Source organism: Stegodyphus dumicola, chromosome X2 (assembly GCF_044657685.1).
Source record: "Stegodyphus dumicola isolate Sdum_Otavi_A_Nest chromosome X2, ASM4465768v1".
NCBI classification, from domain to species: Eukaryota; Metazoa; Arthropoda; class Arachnida; order Araneae; family Eresidae; genus Stegodyphus; species Stegodyphus dumicola.
Window position 1 is genome coordinate 100993921 of NC_140781.1, and position 10021 is coordinate 101003941.

The following is a 10021-nucleotide window of genomic DNA, read 5'->3' on the forward strand; positions in this document are numbered from 1 at the left end:
GAAATGCTTTATTGAGGTATTTTTAAAAAGTTCCCTTTTACAAGGTAACTGTTAATTTCATAAATAAGTTCATAAAATTATGCAAATTCAAAATTACCTAAATATCTTCTTTATTTTATCTTATATACCAGATAAAATTTCAAAAAGTTAATTTGTTTAGGAATATTGAATTTTTTTAATATTTATCTCATGTGACTTTTTCTATAACATCATTATAAATGTGCATGTTGATGTGGACATATCAATTATTTTTTTCATCAAATAGCTTTATGGTATTAAATGATTTAAAAAGAGGCAACTGGACAAAAGAAAGCAATTAGAAGTTGGCTAATTTTTTATTAATTTGTTGTCAAATGCTGTGCATTTTAGATTATGCTCATATGATGACAATGAGTTATTTAAATTATAAAATTATTATGAACATATCCCACATAAATTAACAAGTATAAAATTTCAAGTTGTTTGAAGTATTATGAACTGTAATACTTGCAAAAGAAATACACATGAAATTAATTTAAGAATTAGGTTTATTTTACAAGTATTCAAAAACTGCAATTACTGTTAAACAATAAAAACTAACATTAAATCTGAAGAGCATATTTTTTTCAATAATAAAATTCAACATAGACTTCATGCAGCTTCGCCATATTTGTTCTATAGTTCGCTGTCTTTAATATCCTGCTCGATTTTTGTAAAAGTGAATTCTTTGTCACCCAATGTTTTGAGAACAGCTCCTAAACAAGAAAAAGAAAAATTTGTAATAATTTCACACTTCAGAGGTTTTCAGTTTTTAAATATAGTTGAAGTATTAAAAGATGCATATAAAATGCACTTGAGTATTTCATATTTAAAAATTTACATTTCAGTAATTAAAAATTTAATTTCACACTATCACACAGTAAGCTTCAATTATATACCTTACACAATGCCTATAATTTCAAGTGAAAAATACTTAAGATTTGTTTAGAACTGCAAGGTTGAGAAAGTCTTTAATGGCTATGTTTGTATTTAAGTACATGAGAAAAAACTTAATTTTGTATTAATTATATTGCATTAGCCTTTTCAATTTTACTCCTACATATAGTAAAGAATATTCACTTTCTTACAGATAACTTTTTCTTAAATAAAGAGTAAGCAGAAAACTAATCACAACACTATATACATATAACAGAATACTTCATAAACATATACATGTCATTAACATACGTATATGCATTAACAGGCTATTTTACACATTTCAATAAACCAGAAACCAATACACAATCAAAAGTATTATCAGTAAATTCCTCCAAAATCAGAGCAAAAATCTTTAATTATGATAACAATGGCATCTCAGTTTGCAATATAAAATATTTCAAGTCTACATTCATGTGCATTCTAAGCAAACAGAATGCTGAATAACAATAAAATTATAAATACCATAAAAAAGTTAAGAGCCACGTAGAATGATAGCAAGACTAAATAAGTCTTCCTTCAAAAATCAATTTAAATTAAAAAATTTGCCTTCCTGTTTAACATCTCAAAATAGGGTTACTGCTTTCACTAACTAAATTTCCTGTCTTGGCAAAATAAAAATTGTCACTTCTGTTGCAGGAAATATTTGCTGCAAACTTTGTATGCAAATAATCCAGTGAAAAAATTTTAATTGTGGCTTGAATATTTTCTTTATTAAATAAATGAAAAATTGCCACATAATATTAATTTATGATCCACATGAAGCTTTTTACCTCTACCATATCATGCAGCTATTTTAAAATATATACTCTCATATAAAAGCCACAGAATTTTTTTACCAATATTAATATAGTATAAATCATTAATAAATCTTCTAAAAACAGCCCCAAATTTTCTGAATTTGATACCCAAAACATAATTCTACGTAACTGTTAATGTATGCATTTGCTTGCACATACTTAAAATGAATTATACACACAAAAACTTAACATATTAACTTTAATAAATTCTTAATTAGCAGGATGACTCAATTAAGGCAAAATATGAAAGAAATCTACCTGATGGAATAGTTGTAAAAGATATATTTAAAAAAAGCTAATATTGTTTACCTTACACATAGCAGAAATTGAGTAAACTGTATGCAGCTGGATTATTTATTAGGAATAGAAGTTAGATCAAAGTATCAAAGTCACACTAGGGCTTTAACCATTTGGGTGCAAAGAAGCACCTGAATTTTAAAAAGAATAATTTAAAAAAGCTAATAGAATTATATAACTTTTACAATCTAGTACAAATATTAGACACATAAACAACACTAAATGCCATTATTTACTTGCATATTTTCCTTCTTTGTGTACTTTACTCCTTAATTTTTCAGGATATGATTTAGAAACAGAGTTATGGTAAAAATGTATACTGGTAAAAAAAATATTGCTGAAACTGATAAGTCCTTTGAATTATATACTATAGTGCAAAGAGGGATGGAATATGTGACTAAATATGATAAATCAGATTACAATAACATTAAACAAATAACATGAAAAACTGAAAAAAAGAAATTTTATTTGAAATTATTTTTTAACTAATGGAAAGACAGACAGTATTTCCAACTTATTAAATTCAATTATATTTTACCTTTGTCAAACCAATATTGGTAAGAGAGTTGTATTTAAAATCAGTGCTAAGCTAAAACTGCTTTCTTGCCTAATTTTATACTATTGAAAATACCGGTAATAGTCAAAGTTATTCGTACTCAATATGTGTAAGATTATTAATGAGTTGCCAAACCTCAGTTAACCATCTAATATACTACATTCAACATTATTATTTTTCTTTTTGAATGTCAGGTTTTCATTATTTCTGCCAATATATCTGTAACAGGACATAAAGATTGAGTTAATGTAGAATAGAAAATTACCTTGCAAGTTAGTACCTTTACCTTAGTGGCAGTACTTCATTCTCTAGAAAAAACATTTTAAATTATTATACTTAAACAAAAAATTCATATTTGTTACAGCAAAACATCATTAATACAATAAACCAGAGTTGAATGCAAATCTAGTTTAACTCCATTATCGAAAACTAGTTTATTACTTTCAATTTAATTTAAAAATAATAAAAAATAAGGTACGTATTATGATGACTACCTAGATATCTCGCCTAAACTGGCAATCCTTGTAGGTTATACAGGTTATAGAGGGCACTAAGATAGAGAGTATTAATCCCACACTAGGGACTCTAACATTTGGTAGGAACAGTTTGAAAAGTGAAACAGGTATTTATAGTGAACCAATGCAAAACAAAAACAATAGTTCTTTGGGGACAAAGCCCCTTTGGACTAATAAATCCGAGTAAATTAACAGCTTTTAGCTATTTTTTCTTCTTGTAAAAAATAGACATACATAATATTTTTAGAAAATAACAGTACTTTAAGCATGCAATTTCCACATATTTAACACAATAATTCATTCTAGCTCTGTTGCAATACTGGCAAAGGTACTCCTCCGTTATTAGGATGGGATTCAGAAATGTACAATGAAACCTCGAGATACGAGGAAAGTATGAGCAAAATACGAGATTGATTCGAGTAACGAGCAATGAGCCAGGCTGTTGGTACGGGTGGCGCCATTTCCCTATCCGGCTCAACTCAGGGAATCCCCTCGTCAGATCACTCAGTGTTCTTTTATATACGTGTTTGTGCACTTTCAAGTTAATTGTTTTGACATTTAACGTGAAAATAATTATTTCAAGATGCCTCGCAAGAAAATTGTTGCCTCAGATAGTGCTGCAAAGAAAAATAAGAAGGCCATGGCCGTCGATATCAAGAAAGAAATCGTAGATAAACATAAGCATGGTGACGGAATTGGCGAAGACTTGCGGCCTTTCAATATCGAAAATCTATACTATTCTGAAGAAGCAGGAAGAAATTAAGAAACCTGATGTAGCCAAAGGAATTATCGTTGCTTCCAAGCACCATAAAAGTACTCCTATATGTTGAGAAGCTGTTGTTGGTGTGGATTAATGAGAATGAGTTAAAATGTTGGTAACAAAGTTAAACTATTGTTATATTATTTACCAGTGTTATTTATTAGGAAAAATTGACTTGATATTAAAATAATGATAATATAAAAATTGATATTTTTTGGGGTGTGGAACAGGTTAACTGAATTTCCATTGTTTTCAATGGGAAGCTTGTTTCTAGATACGAGAAATTCGCTATACCAGTTGAATGCTGGAACGAATTAAACTTGTATCTCGGGTTCCACTGTAGATATGTAAGCATGTGTATATGCATGTATGCGCATATACACATACATACATAAAGAATATACACATGCACATACGAGCACCTACATTTAAAAATGCATGCACATAAACACACATTTCTGAATCTCCTGATAACAGAAGAATACCTACATGAATCATAGGATTTACATTATTCAGTTTCATTAGAATTCTTAAATGCAGAGGATTTACATTAATCAGTTTTATTAGAATTCTTAAATGCAGAGGATTTACATTAATCAGTTTTATTAGAATTTTTAAATGCAGAGGAATTACATTAATCAGTTTTATCAGAATTCTTAAATGAAATCTTCACTATCCGAAAATTCAGTTTCATTTCCAGCTGAAACTGTATCAGGACAATCTCATTTATATTATTTCCCTCTAACAACTGAACATTTTGAAAACCTTTTCTATTCCATGGAAAACTAATGCTACATTAAACATACATTTTCTAAATCTGAAAATTTTAAGTTAGCTTAGAAACTGTAATCATTCTTAAAAAAGTTTGATTTATGCAGATGTTAGATCAATAAAATTACTTTCCTGTGAAAAAGTAATATGGCATTGAACAACACGATTTCACACATCAAGATATACTGAGTGAAAATTCCTGAAATGTTTTATTTCTTGGTATCTCTGCAAGAATTGTATAAATAAGACTACCTCCCTTTTATAAAAAAAAAAAAAAAAAAATGTTTAGTAAATATACTATAAAGAAAATTTGTTACATTATTTACAGTTCATAATTAATAGAAAATAAATCATTTCTTATCTTATCAGAATTTATTTTTATCACATTCATAAACAGTACTAATTTAAACAAACATACCATTACGATTTCAATAACTATGAACTAGAAAATCCAAATCTGCATCTTTGATGGTCTAGTAGATTGGATGTCTCGTTTACTACAATTCAGCAGGGTGCTGACTCCCCAGACTGTAATATATATAGATAATTAATTTACAAGGAAAAAAGCAACAAAAATATAAACAATTTCTTGGTTTTATATAAGCATTTCTGCACATTTACAATTTAAATTTTTTTAACTATCTAGTTATATCAAAATACATGATTTTGTAAAATATCATTCAAATAATTTAAGGTATTTTATATCAAATACCAATTTTTCAATAAATTTTTTCATGCAAGTCTAATAATCAACATAACTATCAAGTTTTGACTTCGAAAATTATGTTTAGAGAAATTTGAAGCTGCAGTAAATAGTAATAAATTTATTCAAAACTGAAAGTAAAGCATTCTTACTTTATTTTCTTTCTTTAACTATGGCAGATCTTTTAAAACAACAAAATCAAACAAACAAAAAAGAAATGCATTCATGAAAGGACTTAGGACTTGTTTATTATTCATGAAAGGATATATTTCAGTAATTACTAGTGCATAAAAATTCAGTATATATATAAAAAAAATGAACACAGATTTGGAACAAAGTACCTGTGTTTCTATGGCATAAAGTTTCCTTTTTTAATAGCACAATATCTTTGAGTTAAAGATTATATATTAAAGCAAATTTATAAAACTAAATTCAAAAATAAGAAATTAAATTATTTTTAGGGAAAACACTAAGCAAATAAAAAATTTTGTATTTCTAAATAAATGAAAGTTACATGCTTTATTTTTTGGCATAAGGTAGATAACATTTCCATAACAGATTTCTGAACAATTAGTCATGTTAATATTGCCTTTCTTTTTCCATTAAAAGCTATTTCCTGCTTAATTACAGTATGCTTTAAGATAAATATTAAAACGTTTGAGTAAAAATAATATAACTATAAAAAGGTGAGACACATACAAAAAGGAGTGACACAAACAGTAAGAAACAGACTAGTGCAAAATTTAACAGTACCAAATCCTGAAAATGAATCATTAGGCACGTACACAAAAGAACAACACATGGAAAATCACATTTCCTACACAGACGCTATTTATAAAATTTTATATAGGTGAAAAAGGTACGAGTATTAAACACTGAAAATATAAAATATTCACTTACTTTCTTCAAATAATTAGTAACTTCGATGGATTCTGTCACAAACGCCAATCCACGAACAAACAGTATTCTTTGCGACTTTACCATTCTTTTCGACCGCCATTGCTGAGTGCTGACTTCACAAATATCCCGCCACAACCGGAAGTAGAAAGTGTCTGCTTTGCCATTGGTCAGTGAACAAGAATTGCAATGCTTTTTTTTTTTCTTTATAATTAAACATATTAAGAAAGCCTCTAAATTAGCATATGAAATAAACTTACTTTTGCATTATATAAATTTATATTCACAGCATCTCTGTATTAAGGTAATAATTAAATTTTTCTACGAAAAATAGAAATGTCTGTATATGCGCATGCTCAGTGTATAATCGTAAATCCGGATAATTTTTATAGCGTAAAATTAACTATGCAAATTTTGAGTTCATTTAACTGGACCCTTGTACTTATTCTGTAGATCTCCATATTAAGAATGTCTTTAACTGTTTCAGGAAAAATATAAAATATAATATAATTATTTATTTACATTATTTATTAATTTTTTCCTCATATAAAAATTATTAAAATCGCTATATCATTTTTTCCGTACATTAAACAAAATTTTAAAAAAATTAGCCTCATATGATTTTTATAACAAAGATTAAAGGAACTGAAATATATGTAAAATATCAGGATTCAGCTTGCAATTTCGTAGAGTTATTATTATTATTATTAAATAAAAATATTAGTATATCTTTGATTATATTAATGATCCTTTGGTCTACATTAAACTATTGTTCAAGAAGTTAAACGTTTTCGAGCATCTTCTGCTGTATTTATTATTATATTCCTCGACATGAAAGATTTGCTAGTCTTATTCCAATTCAATTGCCCACATTTGCTAAATAAAATAAGGAGAGTATTTTACCAAACTCAGTAAGTACACAAATTTAATATACAGCTTATTCCAGTTAAATGGGTAATAGGATTTTCATAAAAGAAATTAAATTGTGTAAATTAATATAAGTGTTGATAAGAATAAAAATAACAAATTTGATATAAGAAAATAAATAAGTTATTTTGAAGATGTTTAAATTAAGAAAATATAATTTTTTGCAAAAATGCACGTAAAGATTTAGCTCACATGTTAAAATTTATAGAAAAATTTTAGACTCATATATGACTGCCCCTTTTTTCATGTTCGTGGACAAGGAAAACAAAGTGAAATGCCAGAAATACACTAAATATTTTGAATTAATAAACTTCATTTTCAATCTTTTTAGACTTCGTATAATAACCGTAAAAGTGACGAATGAAATATACCATAAAGGCAGTAGTTTCTTTCAGAACATTCGGATTCGTATAATATGTGTAAAAGTGACGAATAAAATATACCATCATGGCGGTAGTTTTATCAGTACATTCGGATTCGTATAATTTTCGAAAAAATAACGTGTGGAAAATAACGATCAAGAGTTAACAGTAACTTCAGCCTTTTTCATTCGTATAAATTTCGTAAAAGTAACGTGCAAAAAATACCATACCCTTATTTCACCAAAATTATACGTATATTTTTGGAGACATGCTGCTTGGGTAGTATTATGTAATGGGTTTGAAGTGAATGAAGTAGTTAGCCTAATTTTAAATACACTCAAAACATCTAATTTACAAACTAATTTAAGCTCGATGAGATTTTCCAAATGATTGTTTCAGTTTTCTTATATTTCACCCCTTAGTTCTCCAGATTTTCAAAGGGGCAAACCGTACATTACATTGTGGTAAAAATGTATATTCCTCATATTTGTGTAATATTTTCACAAAATTAATTTTGATTTAAAATGAATTTATAATACCCTTTAATTCAAAGACTTTAGTTTAGTTCTCTCGCCCCCTCCCTCAAATTTAAGATTTAGTTACTATGTCTGTAAGAATGGCTAAATCATAGAACCAGGTATGTTCAATAATTTCTTCATAAGTTTCGTTTCTGGATTTTTAAAATTCTTCTATGAAACTTTTGTAACAGAAGCTGGGATGGAACCCGGGCAGCCAGACAGAATGTCCCTTCCCTGAGTGAAAAGTTCTATCATTTCTTTGAAAGTGACCTTATAATATTTCAGAATAAACCCCCGTAACACTAATAAATGTATATAGATTTTTTAATGTTTATATAATGCGTGTTTGGTTCTTAAAATATTTTGAGCTATTATATTACTAATTCTGTATGTGAATTAACACAGTTTAATATAGAACACCTGCTTCAAGGCTAAAGGTAAAGTATTTGAATAATGTTTTACCTTTCGTCTGTTTTCAGACGCAGGTTCTATTCTACAATTTACGGAATTTCTCGGTATTGGACATCTCACATAGCTGACAAAATTTCATTCCTTTGTGTAGGTTTCATAGCATAGTAGGTTGAGCATCCCTACATTAGTATATGACTTTGATTCCTTCGAAAGAAAAAGGAGTATCTTAGTTTTCTTGAATTTTTGGTCAAAATTTTAGTATGTAGGTAATTGCAATAGCTCTTCCACGAAATTGCATTTAAATTTTTTGTAACATTTCAAAATGCTGTATCATTCAATGGCATTTGATGTGTTTTAGCTTGCTATATTAAAGCTGGGCTCGAACCCGGGCAGCTAGACAATATGTTCTTTCCCTGAGTGAAATATTTCTATAATTACATTAAAGTCACCTGGTAATATTTCAAGATAATTTCTGGTATATCGGACTAAGCTGTCCTCTCTCATGGATGAGAGTACCTAAGTAGAGAACTTAAAATTAGAAACGGTTCTTACGTTAAAATTCTGAATGAAATATTTCTTTTATGGTATACGACTTTTGTTTCCAAGGTGTTCGTCGAAGTCTGTTTTTAGAGAGGTGTTTTTGTGCCCATTTTTTAAAAAAAATCTTTAAAAGTATATATATATAACTCTTTTAATGTTAATGCATTGCGAGTTTGATTCTTACTCTATTTTGATCTGTTATGTCACTAATTCTGTGTGTGAATTAAGATAATTTAATATATAACACCTGCTTCAAAGCTAGCAGTAAAGTTTATTTTGTTTATTTGTGATTTAAAATTACCTGCTCTTTGTCTTTTGGTGCCATCTTTCTACCAGCGCTGCAATTATTTACTCTTCTCGAAGATCATTATCCCTTTTATTCTGTGTATCCGTAATAACTGTCTAATTTTTTTTTTCTTTCATTATTCATGTTGTACCCATATATTAAAAACCCCTTTCGCTTACTGTACTTCTGTCGTATTAGGAAAATCAGCTTTTCTATCGATTGCAGTCATGCTTAACAGTAACAATGTAGCACATTGCTGGAGTTTAAAACAAAGAAGGCGACTTTTGAAGTTTTATATATTAAGAAACAATATTAGATATTTCTCTTTGTGTATAATTATTCTTTAATATCAAAGTAGTTAAAATCTAATGATTCGATTTTTTTTCCCCCTTTTGGCCTCTTCTAGTGTAATTTGTCATCACTTTTGTGCACTCTTGGAATGCAGAACATGATATCGTGAAAGAAAAAGAACGATGATGAAAAGAACGGAGGAATAATGCAGAGCAAAAAGACATCTGTGGCTGGTAAGTCTTGTTTTCTATCAACTTTATTTCCACTAGAAATACTTGAATGTTATAATTTGTCCATCCCTTTTCACATGTTGCTTTATATTGGAGCTTTACTAGTTATTTATTTTACATGAATGCGTCACATTATGTTTTAATGGTTAGGGTAGCATTTGTGCATTAATTTCGTAGGTTTTGAATTCCATATTGAAGTGTCT

At 28.2% G+C, this 10021-nt stretch overlaps 1 long non-coding RNA gene across 1 annotated transcript; it reads right to left on the reverse strand.

Moving 5' to 3' along the window:
* Positions 1-509: 509 nt before the first annotated feature.
* On the reverse strand, positions 510-6386 carry LOC146992839 (uncharacterized). The gene is made up of 4 exons (XR_015038914.1): positions 6257-6386; positions 5072-5181; positions 2873-2915; positions 510-734 (listed from the first exon to the last, which is right to left on the reverse strand). It is a non-coding gene; the product is annotated as an uncharacterized LOC146992839 (long non-coding RNA).
* Between the last annotated feature and the right edge of the window lie 3635 nt (positions 6387-10021).